We start from the raw sequence: 23,019 nt of genomic DNA, 5'->3' as shown, positions 1-23,019 counted from the left end.
ATTCATATCCCAGTTGAAACAAAATGAACAAAGTACATTATAACTTCTCAGGTACTGAAGATAATAACGTTCCTCACAAAACATACACAATAAATCACTTCTCCACCATTGGTGTCATGTCCTAGCTAGGACTCGCTTACACGGTTAGGTAAATTGACCAGCTGTATCACTAATTAATTTGCAGACTGGAGGTGAACAGAGGATAGTACTGTACTACTTTTCCTATACTCTTAGCCAATGGTAACAGTAAATTACTTGATGAAGTGATGCTGGTGGAATTGGGTATAATTCATAAAAGATTCAATGGCGAAGTGTTTTTTGTAACCACTAACCCAGCTTTAATGTAATAATTGTATGGAAACAGTAATCCATCCACCACTTATTTTGGTTTAAACAGCAGAGAGCTCATCTAGGGACCAGAATAATAAACACTGACAGTTAGGTTCCTCCAAGCAATCCTTAAGGCTTTCTGAGGGTCAAAGTAATACATATATTTCAGAGAAAATTTTGAACGGAATGATTCATTGATGAGGGACTAAATAGTTAATAACAGCACAAGAATAGTTATGTACAAGTGGAGCCCATTCACCCCCTCTAGTCCTCTGGTAGTTAGTAGTTAGTTGGTCCAAAGGATCACATCCAGCCATTTTCTTGAAGGAAGCCTGGGTTTCTGTCACGTAGTGTCTTTCAGGACCCTATGCAGACAGCCCAATCCGGAAGAGAGTGAACAGACACGGGGAAGAGACGAGGAACAGGGCTGGCAGACGAACAGGGGGGCATGACGAAGGTACTGAGGGAGGCGTGGTCCAGGCAAACAGTCCAAAGGGTGTTTGTTAGGGAAATTTGTAGGGAGGCAAATGTCCAGAGCCGGGTGGTCCATCCATGACAAAGACAAACGAAGTTAAAAGCCAGAACAGGATCCAGCGAAGGGTCGGAGGAATAAAAATGTAACGTGGCCAGTCGCTCCAAGTCCCGGACGCATATGGTCAAGACGCCGGGGAAAAAGCTTGCCTTCGGACAACCCAGAAAATAGGTAAGCCTTGTGGCATCCATCTTCCAATACTGAGCCTGGAATAGTGGGGGCGTCTGGTTTTAAAGGGGAGACTGTAACAGAAGGCAGGTGCAGGAGATCAGGTAAAATGTGAAAGATGAGGAACGCCCTTAAGGAGAAGGGATTTCAGCTTCAGTTTCAGCTTCAACAACATAGTTTTGCAGCTTGTTCCAGTCTCTCACATCCCTTTTGGTAAAAAGTGCTCACTGGTCTTAGTTTCAAATGCACTTCCACATACTGTAGTTTCCATTTGTGCTCTCTGGTTCAGTTTTCACTGTTCTTCCTGAAGATGTGCACTGGGTTGAATCTGTCAGTTCCTTGAAAATGTTGAATACTTGGATCAGGTCTATTCCAAGTCTTCTCTGTTGAAGACTAAAAGGATTTAGTTACTTCAATATGTGTGAAATATTTACATAAGACCTGGAATGAGGTATCCGGTACCTAATCTCCAGGTTTATTTTTAATGACACAAAAATATTTATTCTCACGAATATTCAACTGTACTCTTTTTTAAAATTAACACCAAAGAAACATGTTCCTTAATCATGAAAAGTAATTAACCCACAGGCTCAGAAGTGTACAGCAGAAAATATAATGAGGGTGGTCTAAACTAATAAGCTACTTATTCCTTCTCATTTTTATTGCTCATATTGTAGGGATAATGTTTTATTTGAAATACTATATTTGAAATATGTTTAATGTTCTGTTTGAAATAAAGGTATTTCTTTATTTGAATGCTGTCTTATGTTGCAGAATAATACCTTAATGATGCTATAATAATATTCAGAACGCTTTATAACCACTTTCCAAAAGACAAAACAGCTGTATTAATATTCATAATTACATGAATCAGAACACTTATACACGCGATTATCTTTACAATGACAAATGTTATGTATTATTATAAGACTCTTGAAGATCAAGTCTTATATATGCTTTATTAAATATCTTAATTTTAAATCAAAGATTTAATCTGTAGTTTTTAGTTCATATAAATTTAATATGCCAATGTAAAATACATGTGCTTAATAGTGTATATTTTGTAAATTCTCTACATTTATACCTTTAGATGTATTCGCATACATTAAGTACTGTATTTCTAGTTTCTTAGTCATATTTTAGTGAAATAAATAAATAAAGTATTCCTTAAAGTTGTCAAAGTATAATTTTGATTGCTAATATTGTTTAGGATATTAAAATTCTGCAGGAATTATTCTTCCTATCTGAGAAGTCTCCCATGCATACTGTATAACCAGCTCTTTGCCTTTCAATGAAGAGACCTGTTCTGAAATGAAAGTTCAGAACTGGGTCCATCATCAGGTGCTGTTGGGGTGTGAACTCTTTCCAAACTGAGAGAATAAGCACTTGCTGCTTGGATGACATGCAGACCTTCTGGATTAATCATCTGCCATGGCGTTCCAATCTTATACGCATGAGCTAATTTGTCATTTGACAAATTATCTTTATGTTTTAACAGTGACCGTTACCTTATATGTATGTTTCTATGTCTTAACAAGTCAGTCCTGTGCATGTTCACGTGGCAGCAGTGTAACATGGCAGAAGGTGGAAGTGAGAGAGAAAACCCAAGATGTCAGCTGGGAACCAGTATGTCTGGAGGGTTTTGAGGTTAAACTTGGACCTGTTGGAACTGAAGATGCACCTGTTGGAACTGAAGATGCAGCATCTAGACTGGACAGCAGTGGTCAGTAGAGAGTAGTGTCCAAAAGCTATTTCCGTGGAATGTCCATTGGTAGTGGATGTTTCCAGGCCAAACTGGAGTCAAGCACAAGCAGATCCAATGACCTAGGGTAACACTAAGATTCTTGGAAGTGGAAAAGCAAGACAAGGTGACAGAAACTAGAGAAACAGAGAGAACAAAACTTTAGATGAAAAAGGAATCTAGAGCAGACCACACATTAAAGACTTAACTGATGTGAGAGGAGGAAATGGCTGCCAGTTAAGTACCCACAAAACAATGACAGATGTTTAAGAGGAAAGAAAGATCTGAGCATCATAATGTAGTCAATGTTAACTTTGTATATTTTGTAAGCTGTTGTGTTTAAGGAAAATGGTAAGCAAATAATAATAACAATCACAAACAAAGTGTTGACAAAGACATGGAAGGAATTAAGACAACCAAGAGTCTGAGTATAAGCAGAAGACAGAAGGTGCCTTTTAATTACTGATGCTAGAACCTGTGAATGTGATGCAGAGAAGGAGAGGAGAGTCCTAACAGAGCAGTCAGAGAGCTACAAGCTGAGCCTGAGATATCTTGTTCACAGAACAAAGGTAGGAGAGTTAACAGCATCAAACAGCATCAAATTAAACAGTAGGACTTATTGAACTTCCCATCAGTTTGGTGTCAATATTAATGTTGGGGTCCTCAGACATCTGCTTCTTCAGGTGGTCAAAAACTGTAGGTTTAGATTTTAGGAAATACTAGATCTATGTCAATATGAGCCTTATGTGAAAGAGAGTACTCGCTGTGAAAAGCGCTATAGATATTCTACATACACCCATTATGAATGTGAATCCATTTGCACCAGGGTGTGCTTTCGGATGGAGGGCTTTGGTTTTCACAGTTTTAAGTTTAAGATCCATCTTTTCATGCTTCAGTAAATATATTGACAAATGTCTGGAGATTCTCTTCTGACGAGGGATATCCTCAATATCATTATACATTTATTGGAGCTTCATGAGTGATATCAGGGTAGTTTTAGTTTTCGATGGGATTCCAGAGAGCTTAAATAATTTATTATCCATTTACTAGGTCTGTTGCAATCCAGGAGGGAGCCTGTCTATATTTAAATGGAATATTGAAATAAAAGTCAGAGAATGACTCTCCATTGTTGGACACTCAGGCGACCAGGGGTCTATATCACATCTTTACTATATGCATATCATCAAGAAGCAAGTAAAGGATGCTGACTTTTTTTCTAGGACATTCATATTTTGTGAGGTATCTTTCAGAGTGCCTCATATTTAACAGAGTCAACTGTCATTTAAAACAGAGGGTGGTGTTGCTCTTGACATTTTTCCTGGAACTGGGGGACTCGAGCCAACACTAAGATTCTGGGAGATGAGATTTAGCAAGTTGACAGGCTGTGAATAGCGTCAAGTGACGTCACCCTACAAAAGTTCAGAAAACAGTATGTCTTTGCACAGTGTGTAAAAGCCTTGTGATGTACTTGTAGAAGTAATTAATAGTTTTCTTCAATGAACATAAATGAAAATGAACCCTATGGATCTTCTAATGTTTCTGCTTCCGAGCTGCCTGCTTGCAGGATGATACATGCTTTTAAAAAAAAAATATTTAAGGCTGCAACTCACTTTTTTTTCACTAGGCGTCACCAATGTCTACATAACTGTCACCTCTTAATGTGTTTCAAAGCTAAACCCAAACTTTAGATCAGAAAAGAAGTTTTCCTTTGCTTCTGTTTATCTAAGATTTAGCAATATTTACATGAAAGAAAATGGTGCTGGAGATACAATGATGTGTGCTGCCTGTCCATTTCAGTTTGGATCCCAGTTCTAAGTTATTAATAAAAACTTACCCATAAATTTTATTCCAAGATGTACATAATTTGCAAGTAATTATAGGTGACATAATTCATAGAGCTAAGCTAATGAGATAAGATAAGACAATGACCTTGTAGCATTTTGAAACTGAAAGGTACTGCACCTGATTTTTTGCCCACTGAACACAAGGGTGTGGAATTGGGGGCCCCCAGAATTCCCTTCAAAGACTCAGGTTATGGTTTTGGTCATTTTAAATTTAAACATTTCTCACCAACTGTCCAACGAAAAAAAACAGTAGTAGTACTCGTGGCTACAACTATATATTTACTTTGTATTTTGTTTTGTGATGACACCAATGTATTGTTAAATAGGTGCTTGGAAGAGCGCTGTGCTTGTGTTTTGTAAGTAAGCAAAGCAAATACTAAGCCACTAACAAGCCAATGCACAAAAGCACATAAAAAATGGTTTCAATTTCAATTCTAATGCAAGTCCACCCCCCAGTGGTAAAAGGGAGTAGAGATTGGTGTAACATGGAGAAAAAATGAAACAGAGCGCAGTGTGCAAGAGCCTGTTACTAAACGTGATGTCACACTTAAACACTGCAGAGCTCTTCCAAGCCAGCAGTAGACCTAGTATGCTCTGAGCCTGGCTGTATCTTTAATCTAATCCCCGCAGGTGTCCACATTTCTTAGAGAGTGTCACACTGTCAGTAAGTGCTTTATCCTTAAGGGGGAACTGCAGTCCCAATTTCTCAGACTGGGTATTAAATCTCAGTAACAAAATAATAAATGGACAGTATTCCAAAAAGACTAAAATGGTGAACTTTTGTGAAAGGATGATATGGTTGCCATGTTGTCGCAAATTGTTGGTTTCACCACGGGCAAGAGCGAGAGTTCCCATGAATTGTGACATGGAAACAGCCCTCCATGCTCACTAGTGGTGGTAAGCAAATGGGAAACATGGTCTCGTAACAGTGTTAATTATTATGAGTGTATATTGGTTGGCAGGTTGCTCTTTTTATGCAATGCTTAAAAGTGGTTAAAAACCATGTCGCCTTGTGTGTGTCGACCTAAAAAAATATTTACTATTAATATAGTAGCAAAATTTGCTTGGTCTAAAGCATGTTTAGAACGTAATAGGACCTCTTTTGCGTCACCGGATGTTATGTTGCAATATCGCGCTACGCATACATTGGAAAAAAACATCTCTTTGTGATGGAAATTAGAGGATTACATGTTACTATGTACTTGGTAGTTTCATTGCGGTTTGAAAGGCACTCATCATTGCCGATTCATTATATTAAATCTGAAATGTCAAAATAACGCTGCAGTTCCTCTTTAAGAGGGTTGCAATAAGCCAGAACCTGACTACACGCTTGACTGGACTGCAGTCATTCTCAGACAATGGATAGCAATGCCTTAAATAACATGCAGGTTTTAAATAATGTGGAGGATTCAACAGCAGCATGTAGTGGTTAAAGAGCAACTGTGGTTGGCAGAAAACTCAAATCAGGAAGTAGGAAGCATTTACACTTGAAAAGATGAAACACTAACACTGTTAATCCTTTCAGGCAATCAAAGCTTTAATACCAAATGACGCCAAACCTAACGAAGCCTTTTTTGGTGAGTTTGCTGATTTACTTTCATTTTTTTGCCTCAGATTTAAGAGGATCCTTATTCTTGGGGACTTTAATAAGCACATTGACTCAAGGTCTTCCAGTTTGGCTAAGGATTTTCTAGCTCTGTTGGGATGCTTTGATCTAACTCAGTTTGTTCATAGCCCTACACATAACAAACGACACACCCTTGACTTAATCATTGCAAGTGACTCTTTTGTTTCCCACTGGTCTTCCCTTGATGTACTGTAGGCCTCTCTGACCACTTAGCTATTCTTTTCAATCTGGAATTACCTGTTTCTAACACTTCCCCCTCACACTCCCCCTCACACTCCGTGAATTTCCACAACTGGCGATCAATTGATCAGCCTAAATTTGCACATTCTGTTCTGTCCTGCTTTATCTTAGCTCTCAAATGGTTCAAGTCCTACTTCACTGATCGCTGTCACTTTGTCTCCCTTGGCAGATTTAGGTCTGAAATTGGTTTAGTTAAGTCTGGTGTTCCTCAGGGCTCGCTACTGGGTTCCCTACTTTTCAGCATTTACATGTTTCCACCTGGTCAGCTTTTAAGATCACATGGCCTCAACTATCATTTCTATATACATATACATCCATACCAAACCTGACACTGATGTGACTGTGTCTATTCTATCTACTTGCATCTGACATAAAAACTTGGATGACTCAAAATTTCCTTCATCTTAATTGTGACAAGTCATTCTTATTGGCACCCCCATCAACTAAAAGCCAGTCCTATCTGTGGATGGTACCATACTTGAGATTCAATCTAAATTGAAAAACCTTGGGGTGATATTTGATTCAGGCTTAACAGTCGACCCCAAGGTTTTTCAATTTAGACTGAATCTCAAGTACGGTACCATCTGCCAAGGGAGACAAGGCCTTAAAACATCGCTAGACTATGCCTTATGTTATCACTAACTGGCGGCTGAAAAGCTCATCAACACATTTGTCTTCTCCCAAATTGACTATTGTAATGCTCTACTCACTGGGGTATCTAAATCCACATTGAACAAACTCTAGTATGTCCAAAATTCGGCAGCCAGAATCCTGACCAGGTCTACTGCAAGTGATCACATTTCTCCTATCCTGGAATCCTTGCACTGGCTTCCTGTCAAGTTTCGTATCAACATCAAAATCCTCATGCTCACCTATAAGGCTCTGCATGGCTTGGCACCTCAGTACCTGTCTGAACTATTATCACCCTACTCCCCATCTCACAACCTTCGCTCATCTAATTCTGGTCTCCTAACTGTCCCCCAAGCCCATTTACATTCTACACTCTGTGGATGACAGGACCTTCTCCTGTTATGCCCCAAAGCTCTGGAACTCTCTCCTCAAGGATATCAGAGAGTCACCTTCTCTAAACTTCTTCAAATCCAGACTCAAAATGTTCTTCTTTAGAAGAGCCTTTACTTTACTCGTTCCATTCTTTACCCCTCTGTTCCTACTGTATGTAGTACCACCATCTACTGTCTCCTCTGCATATTCTCATCGTGTTTATCTTGTGTATTTTTTATTGTTTATTTTTAATTGTTGTTGTTTCTGTTGTCATTCTGTAAAGGGCTTTGAGATGCCACCTTTAAAGGCACTATATAAAATAAAGTTTATTATTATTATAAATGCAATCAAGACATAATTGAGACACACAGGTAATGGGTGTGAAATGCACTGATCCAAACGGACACCAGCCAGAACATATAGGATTGAAGAGCAGGTGCCTGCAGTCTCGACAGGACATCTGTACCAATAACAGGGGCCAGGCCCAGGAGTAAGAGCTAATATGTTGTAAATTTAGAAGTTGGACCTATATGTATTATTAAAGTGGAGATATATGAGTAGCAGACAAAGAAACAGGATTAGGACAGATTTTAAGAATATTTTAGGAAGCTGAAGGAATGGCCGTGATGAACAGCATACATAGTTGATTGAGTGGCAAGATCCTTCATGGCTGGGCATTTTGTTCAAGTTATTTTTGTTATTCAAGTAAATTTTGTAATTTTTGTAATATTTTTGTAATCACAGTGGTTTAGTGCAAGGAAGCACTGCAGAAATGGAAACAAAACCTCTTCAGGTTTCAATATTCAGAACAATATATAAATAACCATATACTGTATGAATTTCAATACAAAAAGGCACAATCTGCCTAATCTGATACCCTGGATTTCAGAGCGTACAGGTTTATTGAAGACGTTCAGCATCTGAATCGCCAGCAATCAAATCTGGGGCAGCAGTAAGGCTTTTAAAATGTTGGTCAGGGTTTGCAGCATTGTCACTCAAGCAAATCTAGCTGGAGTTAGTAATGCTACGCTATAACTGATTTCAATCAGCAGGTTTAACATTCAAACAGCAGCAATAAGAAAGAGTTGGCAGGGCACTGCTGAAACAGCTTGCAACATAATGGAAAAACATGAATGCTATTTTGGCTAATATTTCTGAAAGCAGCAGGTAGCAGCAAGTACTTTTTGCAAATATGTGAATTTAAATCAAGGTCAAAAGTTGTTTGCATCTAGTAGTCTGAATTCAGTGAGAAAGGGATCATGGGTTAAAATGGTAGGAGACTGGTTGAAATAAGCAGCAGGCTGGAGTAGCAGCTGATGGAATTAAAGATCTGTGCAAAGTAATACAACTTTTAGTTGAAGAAATAAATCTTCTGATGCACCTAGACACATCATCAGTGATGTAACCGAGGGTCACTTGATGTTTTAGATCTTTCAACATCAGACATCTTCACCTAGGTGACCCAGTCAAGGTTGATCAAGTACTGCTTATTTCCAGATGGTATCGTCACCCACAGATCACTCCTCTTGATCCATGGTCATCTTGAGGCTCTTTCTGCAGCCTCTGTGGTGGTTTTGATGGCCTTCCTCTTGCTCACCTATGTTATATCCAAAAGGCTGTAAGCTCTACAGAGGTATTGACCGGCAAATCCTCTGCAGCAACCCTTGATGGGCTCGCACCATGCTCTCCACCTCTTCCCATGGCACTGTTTAACCAGATCTTCATACTTGGCTCTCTTCCTTTCATAGGTCTCCTCCATCCAGTCTTCCCAGGGAACCATAAGCTCTAGCATGACCACCTGCTTAGATGCCTTGGACAGAAATACTGTGTCTTGCCTAAGTGTGGTTGTTACAGCCAAGGAACATAAGCTTCCTCCCTAGGTCAACCTTCAGCTGCCAAAGTCTTGCCAGGAGACCCGCTGATTCTCTGGGCTGTGGTTGTGGCTGCTGACCGATTCTGATGAAAGCAATGGTCTGAATTGCTGTGTGGTGATGTTTACTGATGTGATGCCTCTGCTTATAGTGTCTACTAAGGCCTTAAGCACCTGGTTGTGGTGCCATCAATAGCGGCCTTCTCCAGGGGCTTTTGGGCAACAGCTGAGGATGTGCTCCAGTCTCTCTCGCCCTTGGCACAGTAGGCATCCTGGTGAATCACTTTGCCCCATCAGTAGAGTTAAGATGGACTAAGGAGCTCATATTGTTTTCCAAGAACATATAGATATGACTGGTGGTTTTGAATTAAATTATTTTTTGGAATGATGACTTCAGCTCCTTACTTTGGTTCCATCAGTACTGGAAAAAATGAATGTCAAAGAGATCTCTGGAGAGATTTCAACTGATTTAATTTAAATTATTCATGAATACATGAATCAAGTCCCCTCTTAGTCTTCTTTGTCAAGATTAAACAGGTTCTTTCAGCTGTCAGTGAAGGACATTCCAGAGCAGTAGTGATTATATCAGGGTAACAAAAATTGTCTGAGCTCACAGGAGTGCATCATGCCATTTTATTTCAATGTGTAATTTTAGCTTTGCATGATTTAAATTCTATGCTTTTAGCTATCTATCCAAATGTGTAGTTCAAGTAGTTAGCTGCATCGGCATGCGTAGGCTGCAAAAGAACAAGTAAAAGGTTTATTCCATGCTATCTGCACACCTCTTAAATTGCTTCCCTAAAGTATCTAAAAGATGACAATGATATGCCTACATAAACACCTATGTTTTTTTTTTAAAGTAACCTCTTCAGGCTCTGCATTTCCTTTTTTGGTATTTGTAATTTCCAAAAGATAATGTATCATTACATTAGAGGACTCCAGTCCTGGCTCAAGAATGCCACTGTGTCTGCAGGTTTTCGTTGCAGCTCTGTTCTTAAATACAGATTTCCAACAATTATGCTATAATTGACTAAACTGGACCTTTCCCAGCTCATTGCATTTTGAAGATTTAAAGAGGATTATAAAACCTGCTGGACTGTGTCCCTTCAAGTCCAATATTCAAAAGCACTGCCTGCTTTAAAGAGTTTAAGGTCATCCATTCTATATAAAATAGTAATATGATACTGTCAGTCTTGATTGGAAAAGGCAAGAAATAACAGCTGTTGGCAGGAAAATTAAACACCCCCTTTCCCCTGATTCCTTTTCATTTACCCATTAGTCATGTGTGACTCATTCAAGTTCTACAGCGCCACTGTTCGTGTTAATGAGTCAGAGTTCCTTAGAGAAAATACAGGTACAATTAATGCTGCTTTTCTGTGACGCAGAAACCCTTTCTCTCTGCTCACAGCTCTCAGGCCCATTAATTACAAAGAACAGACAGGCTGTCCTTCCAGCACAGATTATCCAGAAATAAAATTTGAAAGCTCTCTCCCTTCACATATATATTTTATATGTTTGATTGTGGGTGGCACGATAGCGTAGTGGTTAGCATTTCAGTCTCACTAGGGTGCTATCTGTGTCGAGTTTGTATGTTCTCCCCTTGTTCAAGTGGGTTTTAAGATAAGATAAGATAAGACTTTATTGATCCCAAAGGGAATTTTCTCTGGGTGTTCCAGTTTCCTCCCACAGTCCAAAAACATACTGGTAGTTTAGTTGGCTCCTGGGAACATCAATCCTGGTGTGTGTTTGCATCTGTCTATGACCAGTCCTGGGACTGGTGTATCCTGCCTTGTGCCTGTTGCCTGCTGGAATAGGCACCAGCTCCCCTGTGACCCTGTATTAAAAAAAAAACAACTAGCAAATTGATGTATGGATGGATGTTTGATTGTATGCTTCTAGCACATACCATTACGCTTAAAAACATATTCCTTCCACACATTTTTAGATTTCTTTAGCACCAAGATCGAAAACATCCGGCATCACATTTTCTCCACAACGCATATCACATCCACACCTCCTCCCTGCTTGCCTAACTTTACTGCTTCCCTTCTCTCCAAACTTCTCTCTTCTTGACTCGCATATGAAATCCACCACCTGCCTATTAGATCCCATTCCCACCGCTTTATTTCAATCCTGTTCCACCTCTGTCTGTCCCATTGTCCTCAATATAATAAATGAATCCTTGAGCACGGGTGTTGTACCAATGGTCCTCAAAACTGATGCCATTACCCCTGTGTCATTAATGCCGAACATGGCTCAGGAAAATCTAAGCAATTTTCACCCCATCTTCAACTTACCATTTCTTGCAAATATTCTAGAACATGCTGTTAAAATTCAGTTAAATAACCGTCTCATTGCAAACAACCTCTTTGAACTCCTCCAGTCTGGTTTCCAAGAACTTTACAGTACAGAAACTGCCCTGGTCAAAGTCACTAGCGATCTTTTAATAGCTTATTACTCTGATTCTTTTTCTATCCTCATTCTTCTTGATCTAAGTGCTGCTTTAAACACTGTTACCCACACTATCTTACTTATTGATCACTTTTATCTTACTTTTAAGATCACATGGCCTCAACTATCACTTCTATGCTGATGATACTCAAATGTACATCCATACCAAACCTGACATTGATGTGACCATCTCTATTCTCTCTAATCGCATCTCTGACATAAAAACATGGATGACTTTAAACTTCCTTCATCTAAACTGTGTCAAAAACTGAAGTCATGCTTATTGACACTCCCCATCAACTTTATAAAGTCAATGTTGTAACCCTATCAGTGAATGGCACTGTACTTGAACTTCTGTCTAAATTGAAAAACTTGGGGGTGATATTTAATTCAGGCTTGACATTCAACCCACATGTGCAACATATTATCAAAACATAATTATTTCACCTCAGAAATATCGCCAGACTACATCCTATGTTATCACCAACTGTTGATGAAAGCCGATCAACACATTTCTCTTCTCCCAAAATTTACTACTGCAGTATAATGCTCTTTTTCGGGGTTACTAAATCCACATTGAACAAACTCCAATATGTCAAAAATTCGTCAATCAGAATCCTGACCAGGTCTAGTGCAAGTGATCACATTACTCCTATCCTGGAGTCTTTGCACTGGCTTCCTGTCAGGTTCCGTGTCAATTTCAAAATTCTCATGCTCACTTATAAGGCTCTGCATGGCTTGGCACCTCGGTACCTGTTAGAGCTACTATAGTCCTACTCCCCCTACCTTGCAACCTTTGCTCTTCTAATTCTGGTCTCCTGTCTGTCCCCCAAGCCCTTCTACACTCTATGGGTGACAAGGCCTTCTCCTGTTATGCTCCAAAGCTCTGCACCTCTATTCCTAAAGAGATATCAGTGAGTGACCTTCCCTAAACTTTTTCAAATCCACAATCAAAATGTTCTTATTTTGAAAGGCCTTTACTGATTCTGTTATTTACACTGTCTCCTCTCATTGTGTATTTTCATAGTGCATATCTTGTGTATTTTTTGTAGTTGTTGTCATTCTGTATTGAGAAGACACCTTTAAAGGTGCTATATAAAATACATTTTTTTTATTATGTGTGAGATGCAAGCTCTGAAGATTAGTTCTGAATGAGCTTCAAACTGCATAAAATTGAAAATGCAGAATGCATAGCTAAAAGGCCATTTTCTCCATGTAGTTTTGAAACAAAATGGTCCAATCAACCAAAGGATTTCATACTAATGGTAGAGAACAGGCTTTGCAGTGTGATCCATAGGAATGTATAGTACTGTTCTTGTTTTTTTTAAACTTAGTGAAGTATTGGAATTTAAAATATTTTGACTTCTCCAGAGGTATTATATTCTGCTTATGAATGATTTGTCATTCCTGTATTTTAGCAAAAAAGGTAGGTCATATTTTTGTCAGTGAACATCGGAGAGTCAATACCTCGGTTTTATATCTCATCTGAAACACGGCGTCTTTTTGCAGTATAGTGTCCCTGTCACTATACTGGGGCATTAGGACCAACATAGACCGCAGGGTGAGCGCTCCCTGCTGGCCCCACTAACACCTCTTCCAGAAGCAACCTTAGTTTTTCCCAGGAGGTCTCCCATCCAGGTACTGACTTACTGTAGGCTCACACCTGCTGCAGGATTATATGGCTGATGACAGTAAAGTCAAAGAGAGAGATGTGTCACAGTGGACTAGACCTTGACAATGGAAGCTACTGGGTCGTGAAGTGTCACTTTTCTGGTGGGAAGTTCAAGCTTATTGTTGGAATGCTACTAACTAGTTATAGTCCTTATCATCTTCACATACAGCAAACATGGCTTTGGCAATGGAACCCAATGTCTTGATTGAGAGTGGTGTTGTTTCTTCTCCAGAGTGGTCTTACTGGAGTAGACCTTGGCAAGATACTCACCTGGCCCTGGTATTTGAGCAACAACTCAAAGAGACTTTAGGTCTCAGAGAAGAAAATCTCTCGCTCTCTTTTGCATCTGATGGCAGTCTAGAATTGAGACTTTGGTGCCTGATGAGGTGAACAGCTACTGATTCAAAAGGATTTCAAATGCTTACATGTGGAACAATGCAGATATCTTCAAACACAAGGTTGCTCAGACATAACTGGTACCAAAGCAGTGTAGGTGGAGTGTCAGTGATTGACATCATATTGTCAGTGATTGACATCATAGTATTGTCTGGCCTAAAGTTGTATGGTCTGGGACACTTCGTTGAAGACCCCAACAATCAAAACAGAGAGGCAACAGGAGGTTACAATTAAGAAACCATTAAGGAAATGAGATGCTTTGAAGTATATTTTGAAACTGCACAGGTTGAGCCTAAAAAAAGAAAGAAAGAAAGAAGATTGTCACGACTCGTTCATTCTCCCTTAAGCTCCCTGGCATTCCCACGCGTGGTAAATTCCACACACGCTCATCCAGGAACTAATTATCCAACCATGTCTCTCTCTCTTCAATATTTAAACACTCTTCTCCGGCTTACCTACGCTCAATATTGAGAAGTCTTCCACAGCTTTCTCTTGTGCGCGCTTCTATTCTCGACCTGACTCCTTTTACTACCCGACCTGGTTCTCCTACTTTTGACTTCACTCTTGCCTAATGACTTGGATTTCGAATATAGAATTTACTTTTGCTCATACTACATTCCTCATGGCTTCACATAGGGGTCCAACAACTCACCCCTTTCAGAAATCCTGACAAAGATGGAACAGGGATGAGGGATGGAACAGATATGAAATCAGTGGATGCCAACAGCTTCTACCCAAACACATAACAAATTTATCCCCATAACATGCAAAGCAAAAGCTAAAAAACAGTATCCTAACTGGTTCAGCAAATCAATTTGAAATAATAAGGGGAAAAACAATGCTTTATAAAAAAAAATGAAAAACAGCAGGATCCAGTTAAAAAGAGAAAAATGAATTGCAAGCACAGGTAAAAATGGATATTAAAAAGGCCAAAAGAGAAATTGAAAGGAATATTGCAATGGAGGTTAAAATAAATAAAATGTTATATAGATACTACAATGGCAAAAGAACAGTCAAGTATCAAGTAAAATGTAGTATGGACAAAAAAAGTAAACTTCTAGACAATTAAAAAGAAAAGAGTATTTCAATCAGGTGTTTACAAAGTAAGAAGTTAACAATATACCTCAGATAGCAGAAAGAAAAAAAACTGTATTACAAAGTATCAGCATATTAGAGGGAATTTGTTTTCAGGTACAGGAAGGTACTCAAAATGAACAAATCCACAGGGTTCAATGGTATTTTACCACTAAAAAGGAGATGTTTTTAAAGAGTAAAAAAGTTCAGTTTCTTTAGTCTGTCAGTGTGGGATATTCCCTGGGGAGTATTTTGTGACTCTTCTTTTCTATAATGACGTGAGCAGGTCACCAAGATTGTGCACAATATTCTAAACCTGGCCTTACTAGAGTGTTATACAATATCCATTGACTCAAATTCTATGCTTTTAACTATATATCCTAGCATTTTGTTGACCTTTTTAATTGCTTCCCCACCTGGTCTACGATGTGTACAGTACATGGTAACATAACTTTTTGTTACTAGCGTGTTCTAGTGCTACTTTTCCCATTCTATATTTATGGTTTATACTTTTACTACAGTACTGCATGCAAAACTATGCATCGGTCTCCATTAAACTTAAATACATTAAATGAATTTTATCTATATTGTTTTGTGTTGTACAATAATAGTAATAATTCCATAATACAAAAAAAAATTGTATAAGATCCAATTTTTGAACCTACAACACATGAAAGTCTAGTCAAGCCAGACTGTGACTTAGAGTGACTGACAGGGACTAGACGTTTGACTGTGGACTTTCTTAATGGTTTGCCTACAGTGTGTACCAGGATAATGAGAGATATAGGTACAAAAATGGCACATAAATGTAATAGAATTTGTATAAACTTCAAAAAAGAGCATTTGTTAAAATAATTCAGGTGGGTAGCTGTGTCAGTATGCGTAGGCTGCAAAGGAACAAGTAATAGGTTTATTCCATGCTGAAAAGAGAAGAAAGAAAACACAACGTTTCGGCCGTGGAGCCTTCTTCAGGTGTGAAGGTTAAAAATGGTTAAATACCATTTTTAACCATTTGTTAAAAAATGGTATTAAAGGAACTAAATTGAGTGTAAATGGTTCCAGGGCTAATGGCCTAATGATGTCAAATAGTTCAAAACAAATGACAATATAGTACAACATATGCAAAATACACATATACAACATTATATTTCTTATAACAGATGTTCTTACAGGATCTAAAAATAGACACATTATACAAGAATAATAAAAGAAAAAACTTTTAAAAATGTAATTACCTTCACAAATTCACAAAGTTGGAAAGAAAAATTAATTTTATAGAAGCAGACTATACAGACATTACATTGAACCTATTTAAATAGATTTAAACTGCTGATGAACATTTGTTATCAAATAATACATCTAATTTGCTGATCTGTTGGCAGGTGATGTGCTCTTGTTCTAAGAAAGACAGCAATGTGGAGACGTCACACAATTTAGCCAGTCATCATAGTCATTATTATAACGTAGGACTGGCTGTAGGACAGTTTCACAAAAGCTGCATCCTGTCGGACAGTGCCATTGTGAGAAAGGCGCTTCTGATTCGGGAATAATTTAGCCATAGAAAGCACCCATCTGGTGCTTTCTATTTGAGTAAAATAGTTTTTCTTCTGGTACCTTGTACATAAATGAACTCTGGGGGGCGGCACTAGCATTCTGTACTGTTATGTGTGCGTGTGGTCAGAAGTTAGTTTCTGGAAACCGTGATCATAAGGAACCTTGAACTTTTTTCCAATAGATGTGCAGACTTTACGGGAAAATAGCTCGACCCCCTCCAAAAACGCGCATGCGCTGGGTTTGTGTACATTCCTCATAAAGATGGCGCATTTCCAGTGTGATAAGGATCCCAGAGATCTTGGATGCGCACCGGGACAGGAGGAAATATGATCTGCACCCTTAGCTTAGAGTAGGCGCGTACTGTGTGTAGATAAACAGGTGAAAACGGACACGTTACGCTGCCCGAGTATCGGAGCGTCTTCTGACTCGGCCGCAGCTGCGCTCTAGCTGAGGAGGGGGATTCCTATCTCTACAGCAGCAGCAGCTGGTCTGTGCCGCTTTGGGTAAATTACAGCTTCCGACGAGCTGCCAGTTCTGGTGAGTAACGTCTTCGTCACAACAAACTGTTCTAAGACAGCTCTTTCATCTGCAAACGTAAGAAACTGCACCAGGACTGTTTGCTTGCGATCGGTGGTTTCCTTTTCGCTGCGACATGACTAATGTTCCGTCTGCGTGCTGAGCGCTAGAGCAGCTCTGGCTTTGCAAACAGGCCCTGTGTTTACGTCACAATACACAGCAGTTTCTGAGGAACTGACTTAGGGAGAAAATGAAGTTTTTCTAAAATCCCACAAAATCATACTAGAGTTGTTCTAGTCGCAACTGGCCGGAATTTCAGGGTACTGCATAGGTATTGTTTTCCTCTTTTAAGTGCTCGAAAGCTTAGATTTATAGTAAAATCCTAGGAAAGTACCTTTTTGTTCAAGGCGGAATTCACAAATGAGTCAGTTTAATAAAAGCGTTTTCAATATATTGCAAAACCATCTACTAATGTAGATGATAAAATATATCATATTATAGGAAGACAAACAAGTACCAAGTATCTACTAATAATAATTGAAAAGTTGTTTGAGTTCATGGTTTCACATTTTGACTGAAGCCATTAATTCAACTAACAAGTGGCTTGATTGGAACTTTTTCATGTTCTTTTCTTGCTCAAAAGCTGTAGATCTCAGGTTATCTATGAACCACATTGCTAAAAAGAGGTTTTGTAGCTTAATTAAAGACTCCAAATTAAACCTATTGTTGGGGGTTGGGGCAGGTTAAGGCTCTGCTGTAGAACTGAGAGCTGGTCCACAGAACAAGGGTAAGGACTCCTTTTTTAGAAAATGCACAGCAATGCTGCAGTTGTTTTATGTGCTTGCAGTTGTAGGAATGGCAGAAGGCTGTAATCTTTATGACTGTTGACCGTAACTAAGCTGTGTTTTTTTTTTTTGCAACAAGCTGGTGGTCAGTTGAGACATTGAGAGGGATGTAAAAAGGTGTGTGTGTGCTGCAAGACTCCCCCCTTCCAGAAACAGCAGGGACAGAAGTGTATGTCTGAGGCCTGGATAAGGTTTCCTACCTCCTGGACTTTGACTGGAACCGTCAATCAGCTGTGGAAGAAATGTCCATTTGTGCTTGTACTTTGACCGGTTCTATTAAGAGTGCAGAAACAAAATAAAATGGCTTTTGTGCTTGCTTGTAGCATATGGATAGAATGATATGGCTCGATGGCTTGTTCCATACACCCAGGAATCAGCCTGACCTGCTCACCATTTCTTTAACTAGTTGGAGCACTTCATTATCTGTTATGTAACACAGGGACCGGAATGGAATGCAATATTTTTAACAAAGCTTTGAGATGGTGCAAGTATCTGATGTTTTGTACTACTTTTTTTGGGCTACCCCACTGTTCCTGTTCCCTCCTTCCACGAAGAGTGCATGTTGAGCACTACCTTTGTCTTTTACTGGTGCCGTTGCTGAATTAACCTCTGCTTTTGTGGTCTGATTGCTTTGTGTATGTGCTCACAGTTAATATCAGGACTGTTACTTATTCCTGGGAACTGTTGTGACACCATGGAGCCTAACCCAGAAGCAAGGATGCAAGCTGAGACCTTGGATGGGACATCATTTGCAAGGCGTGCACCCACACGCACACACACACATGTGCAAATAGGCACAAACAGGCATGCTGCCATGGACATATATGAGCAAACAGGTACACAAGTCCACACTAACCTGCATACCCTTGCGAGATGGGAAGTGTGAGAAGGTGGGTGCTGTAGAACAGATAATTTGATAACTTGGAACCATGATCAAATCTGGTTAATTTCAGGAAGTTTTTTTTTTTTGCATGCAGGACCTCGACTCAAAATGAAGACCTTTTTGATCTATACCTACTTTTAAGAAACAAAATGAGCCGTGCAGTGGGGAGCATTGCTGCCTCGCAGCGCTGGCACCCTGGGTTCAATTCTTGGAGAGTTACCTGCGTGGAGTTTGTATGTTCTCCCCATGTTTGGTTTCCTCTGGGTGCTCTGTTTTCCTTCCAAAGTCTAAAGACATACTGGTAGGATAAGTGGTTTCTGGGAAAATTGGTAATGGTGTGTGTGTGTTTGCAACTGGGTTTTCTCAGGACTGGTGTCCCATCCAGGGTATATCCTGCCGTGTGCCCATTTCTTGCCAGGTTAGGCTGCAGCTCCCCATGACCCTGTATTAGATTAGCTTACTCACATCCTGATGTTGCACGCACTCACTCACAAGGGGGCCACATTTTCCAGGAGCCAAGTAGCCTGCCCGTAAGCCTTTTGAGGAAACCAGAACACCCAAAGGAAACTCATGCAAATGCAGGGAGAACATAAATACAAATTCCACATAGATAATTCTCCAAAAATTGAGCCCAGGGCTCCAGTACTGTGAAGCAGCAATGCCCACCACTGTGCCACTATGCCACCCTTAAAGAATCTCATCAAGGTATTTCTTGATTGTGAGGGTCCACTGTCACTTCTGTCTTCAGATAGGTGTTCCCAGTCTCGGTCCTGGAGGCTCATAAACCTTCTAGTTTTGGGGTCAGCTGACTTTAATTACCTCATTGAAGCCTAAATAGAACGAATGAGTTGCTTAGGTGGAACATTTTCAGTTTTTTTTCTACTCAGTAGTGTGGGAATTTACTTTATTCATAAAATCCAGTTAAAAGTTAAAATCTCACTTTCAACGTGTTTAAGAGCTGAAAACATTCTAACAGTTTGAATTTATCCTTTCATTAAACCATATGGGGTTGAACTGTGTAACCGAGAGGATAAAAACCAGCGGTTGTGTGAGCCTTCAGAGTCAGTATTAGTAACCATTGACATAGAAAACAGAAGGACTTTATAGGCCTGGAGAACTGTAGTGCAGGTCCCCTGAGCAGGAGAATATAGTATTTAGTATACCGTGTGAAAACCTAGTGTAACTCTACACCTTCCATGTCCTGTATTGGGGTAACAACATGACCCAGTACAGTAGTTCTCTTGGGACACTGAGACAGGATATATTTTTTCATTTATACGTGATCTGCAAATAATCATAAACATTTAAACCCTGTGGGTAATGGGATTTAGTAACTTAAGATGCTTAGATAGAAGGAAACTGGATATACATTCGTATTCCTCCTAGCTTAGAAATTTGCTTACAACTAATACTGTTTTTTTATTGTCTGTCAAAAATGTCTGTAGCCTATCCTGTGGTTATGATGCTCTAAGAGTCATGTTAATATCCTGTACTCTTCTGTGTTGCTATGTGTTATTTCATGCTGTTTTGACATTGATATTTCATGTGTTTTTTTAGGAAGAAAACATTTTACCCAGTAAATGCATAATATTTACAAACAGGAGGAGGCTGTTTGGTTGTTAGTAGCTCATTAATTTGAGAACCTCATCTAGCCCTTCCTGAGAAGAATCTAGTGTATCAGCCTCAATAACATGGCTGGGCTATTCCATACTCCCACAACCTTTGTGAAAAAGTACCTCCTGTTCTCGGTTAGAAATGTGCTTCCACATCATTTCTGTTTGTGTCTTCTGGTTCGTGTTTCACAGTTTGATTTTAAGAAGTCTGCCGGATTTATCATTTCATTCCTTTGGGAATATTTACTATTAACTTTACTATTAGGAGGTAAGACTTCAACCTGCCCTGTTTTAACCAAATCTGATCACAAGAATACTGGATAATCACAACTGTCTTTGTCCTGTAACTCTTGGGGAACTCCAGTTACAGGTTAATGAGCACCTTAGTTTCCTGTTGATAAAACCAGGTCATTTTGTGATGCAAAAGTAAAATATGTAGGACTAGATATTTTAAACTTAAAAAAAAAAATCAGTGGCTAAACATCTGTAAGAAATAATTGTAAAAAACAAAACAATGTGAGACTCAGGATGACAGGACGATCTGCGTCAGCTCTCACTGGGTTAAAGAGAAAAAATAAAGTTTGTGGGATCACGTAAAGAGAGGGCGAACACTTGGAATGGAAAATAAAGTGACAGGACAGTAAGGCTTCCTTTACCAAAAATGTTCAATTTTAAATCCAAAAGTTGCAGTATTTAGCTTGGACCTATTTATCAATCTCTCCCAACCCCTTGAGCCTCTGATGCGTTAAAGAGATTTTGAGAAATGTTTGGAGACACTATAGTCTGTTATTCAGGAGCATTGGTATATGTGGTGGGACAACCTCTTGAATAATCCTCAGGGGTTCAAAAACACTGACGTTTTTCTACTCGTTTCAACTTTTCCATGCCCGATGCAAAAACGTATTTGTCCAAAAATTAATTAGAATGAAGCCTGGAACTGCCTCTAAGGGCTTCTTCTTATGTGGTGTTAGAGCAGGCTGTGTATGGAAGCATTGTCAGCATATTATCCAACATATCAGAAAGGACACTAATAAGTCAAGTAGAACAGGGCATGGGAGATACTGAAGGTACAGAATTAATAATTTAGTGTTTTGATCAATCACAAATGAACACAAGCAGAAAGTGGACAATGTAGTTATTGTCCGTATTGCTAAGATGGTGTATATCCATAATTAGGCATTGTTTTGAATTTTAAATAGCATTTCCTTATTGTTATCGCCTCTCTTCAGGACTAACCTGTCAAACCTTTGAAGCTAAAACGTCCTTGCAATACTCTGTAACACCCTCCCCTACAAAGACTTCCTTGTCCAGAGATAGCCCATATCACACTCCTGTTTTGAATGTGGTCGTGTTCTGTATTGTGTAATTTTAACGTTGCTTCAATTGACTGTGCCCAATTTGGCTTTGTAAACCTTTCTCTGCGTTAACTATGTAAAGTGTTGAATCCACATTCTTGCTTTGTGTTGCTTCCTTTTCCAAGTCAGCGACACCCTTGCGATTTTGAAATGCGTGTCGTGTCGTGCTTTGTCAACAGGGCATTCAGTTTGCATTGCGTCTATGTCTTTGTGTGTTTCATTTGCCGCCGATTTGAAATCGGCAAATCTTTGATGGCTGGGTGCAAACCTGCTGTCATTTTTACTATTTTCACCAAAAAAAGCTGGGCACCACTGGCTGGGTTTCCCCAGGTTTTCCCCAGGTTTTCCATTGGCAGAGATTGCCACTGGACTGTTTGCCTCTGTAAGCTCTAATTTTTTCTCTACAGTTTCAGCATCAGGGCTTGATCAGCATGCCACAGCGCACTGCCATCATTTTCTGTCTTTTCTGCCACAACAGAAAAACAAAACTCCGCATTTGAAGAACCCTGCCAGAGGCTTCATCTATGATACCTTCTGGGTTTCAGTGATCATTATCAGGTGGATAAGCTTTTCCTCTCTGACAACACATCAGCATAATTTAAGCACGGTGATAAAGAGATAAATGGTAAGCTTCATTTTTTCTTCCGTGTACTTGACATTGTCATTCTCATAAGTGGAGCTCTGCAGTGGTGGGGAAGGTTTAGCATAGTGATGCAAGTATGGCTAAAACACTTAGCACAAAAATGAGAAGGCAAGAATGCAGGCCTACCTTGGCTTAATGCATCATCCTTTTGTAATAATCCAGTGGCTCTGTATCGGAGTGTGTGAAGGCGCAGAGTTGCCAGCTGACATTTGCATTTGTATTGCAGCTTTGGCTTGAGGACAAAGCTCCTCATGCAGAAGGCTGATGGATACTCCTGTTAGCTTTTGGCAGACGTACTGGGGGAAACAGGGTGTCACATTGTTTTGGGGGTGCTTATTTTTTATTTTTTTTTAAAGGGAGTGGAAGAAGGGAGAATTCTTACTATCAGGAGTCTGCAAAAAAAAAAACTTTTGCAATGTTAAAACTCTGGAGTTATGTGCTATACAACTGATTATATTTATTCTTGCTCATAGCATATAGACTACTTGAGGCAGAATAGGTAGAATGAGGGAGAATAGGTAGTTGGGGGGAAAAAAATAAAAAAAGAGAGATGTAGGTAATGACTGGAAGTTCACTGTGTCATTGTTTAGTGTATTGGCTGTTATACAGAAATTAAGGGCTAAGTGACCTGAATCAGCTTTCATTAGTTTGTGAAGTTTTGGT

The 23,019-nt window shown here is 39.4% G+C and overlaps 1 protein-coding gene and 2 long non-coding RNA genes across 9 annotated transcripts in view; 2 read left to right on the top strand and 1 right to left on the bottom strand.

The window, feature by feature from the left end:
- Positions 1 to 2,594: 2,594 nt before the first annotated feature.
- LOC138239132 (uncharacterized) lies at positions 2,595 to 9,689 on the top strand. Its single transcript, XR_011189554.1, has 3 exons — positions 2,595 to 2,753; positions 6,141 to 6,192; positions 9,233 to 9,689. It is a non-coding gene; the product is annotated as an uncharacterized lncRNA (long non-coding RNA).
- A 248-nt stretch (positions 9,690 to 9,937) lies between these two features.
- On the bottom strand, positions 9,938 to 16,339 carry LOC107076755 (uncharacterized). Its single transcript, XR_001477913.2, has 5 exons — positions 16,183 to 16,339; positions 14,329 to 14,539; positions 12,592 to 12,705; positions 11,057 to 11,188; positions 9,938 to 10,091 (listed from the first exon to the last, which is right to left on the bottom strand). It is a non-coding gene; the product is annotated as an uncharacterized lncRNA (long non-coding RNA).
- A 117-nt stretch (positions 16,340 to 16,456) lies between these two features.
- The window catches only part of fndc3a (fibronectin type III domain containing 3A), a 120,199-nt gene continuing 113,636 nt past the window's right edge, over positions 16,457 to 23,019 (top strand). For 3 of the 7 annotated variants that reach the window (XM_069190199.1, XM_015341900.2, XM_015341897.2), the window contains exons 1-2: positions 16,460 to 17,038; positions 22,192 to 22,338. The gene's annotated coding sequence lies outside the window, so the exon portion shown is untranslated. Of the gene's footprint in view, positions 17,039 to 22,191; positions 22,339 to 23,019 lie in introns of all 7 variants that reach the window. The other 4 variants (XM_015341893.2, XM_015341899.2, XM_069190201.1 and 1 more) reach the window with 3 other exon arrangements.

Source organism: Lepisosteus oculatus, chromosome 5 (assembly GCF_040954835.1).
Source record: "Lepisosteus oculatus isolate fLepOcu1 chromosome 5, fLepOcu1.hap2, whole genome shotgun sequence".
NCBI lineage: Eukaryota > Metazoa > Chordata > Actinopteri > Semionotiformes > Lepisosteidae > Lepisosteus > Lepisosteus oculatus.
The sequence above is the reverse complement of the archived record's forward strand: the minus strand, read 5'-3'. Positions and strand labels throughout refer to the sequence as shown.